Source organism: Physeter macrocephalus, chromosome 5 (genome assembly GCF_002837175.3).
Source record: "Physeter macrocephalus isolate SW-GA chromosome 5, ASM283717v5, whole genome shotgun sequence".
Classification (NCBI taxonomy): domain Eukaryota; kingdom Metazoa; phylum Chordata; class Mammalia; order Artiodactyla; family Physeteridae; genus Physeter; species Physeter macrocephalus.
In genome coordinates, this window is record NC_041218.1 from 11,277,808 (window position 1) to 11,280,399 (window position 2,592).

Here is a 2,592-nt window from a genome sequence, read left to right on the forward strand (position 1 = left end):
TAAATCTCCACAGTCACCTTGATGTACCCTGCATCTGTGGAATACCTGAATAGACAACGAATCATCCCAAATTGAGGAGGTGGACTTTTGGAGCAAAGATATATATATTTTTTTCCCTTTTTCTCTTTTTGTGAGTGTATGTATATGCTTCTGTGTGTGATTTTGTCTGTATAGCTTTGCTTTTACCATTTGTCCTAGGGTTCTGTCCGTCCATTTTGGTTTTTTTTTACTTTTTAATTTTTTTTCTCATAATTATTTTTTATTTTAATAACTTTATTTTATTTTATTTATCTCCTCCCTCCCTCCCTCCCTCCCTCCCTCTCTCTCTCTCTCTTTCTTTCTTTCTTTCATATTTCTCCCTTTTATTCTGAGCCATGTGGATGAAAGGCTCTTATTGCTCCAGCCAGGCATCAGGGCTGTGCTTCTGAGGTGGGAGAGCCAACTTCAGGACACTGATCCACAGGAGACCTCCGAGCTCCACATAATATCAAACGGCAAAAATCTCCCAGACATCTCCATCTCAACGCCAAGACCCAGCTTCACTCAATGACCAGCAAACTACAATACTGGACACCCTATGCTAAACAACTAGCAAGACAGGAACACAACCCCATCCATTAGCAGAGAGGCTGCCTAAAATCATAATAAGGCCACAGACACCCCAAAACACACCACCAGATGTGGACCAGCCCACCAGAAAGACAAGATCCAGCCTCATCCACCAGAACACAGGCACTAGTCCCCTCCACAACCCACTGAACCAACCTTAGCCACTGGGGACAGACACTAAAAACAACGGGAACTGTGAATCTATAGCCTGTGAAAAGGAGACCCCAAACACAGTAAGTTAAGCAAAATGAGAAGACAGAAAAACACACAGCAGATGAAGGAGCAAGGCAAAAACCCACCACACCTAACAAATGAAGAGGAAATAGGCAGTCTACCTGAAAAAGAATTCAGAATAATGATAGTAAAGATGATACAAAATCTTGGAAATAGAATAGAGAAAATACAAGAAATGTTTAACAAGGACCTAAAGAACTAAAGAGCAAACAAACAATGATGAACAACACAATAAATGAAATTAAAAATTCTCTAGAAGGAATCAACAGCAGAATAACTGAAGCAGAAGAACGGATAAGTGACCTGGAAGATAAAATAGTGGAAATAACTACTGCAGAGCAGAATAAAGAAAAAAGAATGAAAAGAATTGAGGACAGTCTCAGAGACCTCTGGGACAACATTAAATGCACCAACATTTGAATTACATGGGTCCCAGAAGAAGAAGAGAAAAAGAAAGGGACTGAGAAAATATCTGAAGAGATTATAGTTGAAAACTTCCCTAATATGGGAAAGGAAACAGTTAATCAAGTCCAGGAAGCACAGAGAGTCCCATACAAGATAAATCCAAGAAGAAACACGCCAAGACACATATTAATCAAACTATCAAAATTTAAATACAGGGGCTTCCCTGGTGGCACAGTGGTTGAGAGTCCACCTGCCAATGCAGGGGATGCAAGTTCGTGCCCCAGTCCGGGAAGATCCCACATGCCAAGAGCGGCTGGGCCCATGAGCCATGGCCACTGAGCCTGCGCATCCAGAGCCTCTGCTCCGCAACAGGAGAGGCCACAACAGTGAGAGGCCCGCATACCGCCAAAATAAATAAATAAATAAATAAATACAAAGAAAAAATATTAAAAGCAGCAAGGGAAAAACAACAAATAACACACAAGGGAATCCCCATAAGGTTTGGGAATAGGAATATACATATTGATAATTACCTTAAATGTAAATGGATTAAATGCTCCAACCAAAAGACAGAGACTGGCTGAATGGATCCAAAAACAAGACCCGTATATATGCTGTCTACAAGAGACCCACTTCAGACCTAGGGACACATACAGGCTGAAAGTGAGGGGATGGAAAAAGATATTCCATGCAAATGAAAAGCAGAAGAAAGCTGGAGTAGCAGTTCTCATATCAGACAAAATAGACTTTAAAATAAAGACTATTACAAGAGACAAAGAAGGACACTACATAATGATCAAGGGATAGATCCAAGAAGAAAATATAACAATTGTAAATATGTATGCACCCAACATAGGAGCACATCGATACATAAGGCAAATACTAACAGCCATAAAAGGGGAAATCGACAGTAACACATTCATAGTAGGGGACTTTAACACCCCACTTTCACTAATGGACAGATCATCAAAAATGAAAATAAATAAGGAAACACAAGCTTTAAATGATACATTAAACAAGATGGACTTAATTGATATTTATAGGACATTCCATCCAGAAACAACAGAATACACATTCTTCTCAAGTGCTCATGGAATATTCTCCCGGATAGATCATATCTTGGGTCACAAATCAAGCCTTGGTAAATTTAAGAAAATTGAAATCGTATCAAGTATCTTGTCTGGCCACACGCTATAAGACTAGATAATAATTACAGGAAAAAATTTGTAAAAAATACAAGCACATGGAGGCTAAACAATACACTACTTAATAACCAAGAGATCACTGAATAAATCAAAGAGGAAATCAAAAAATACCTAGAAGCAAATGACAATGAAAACACAA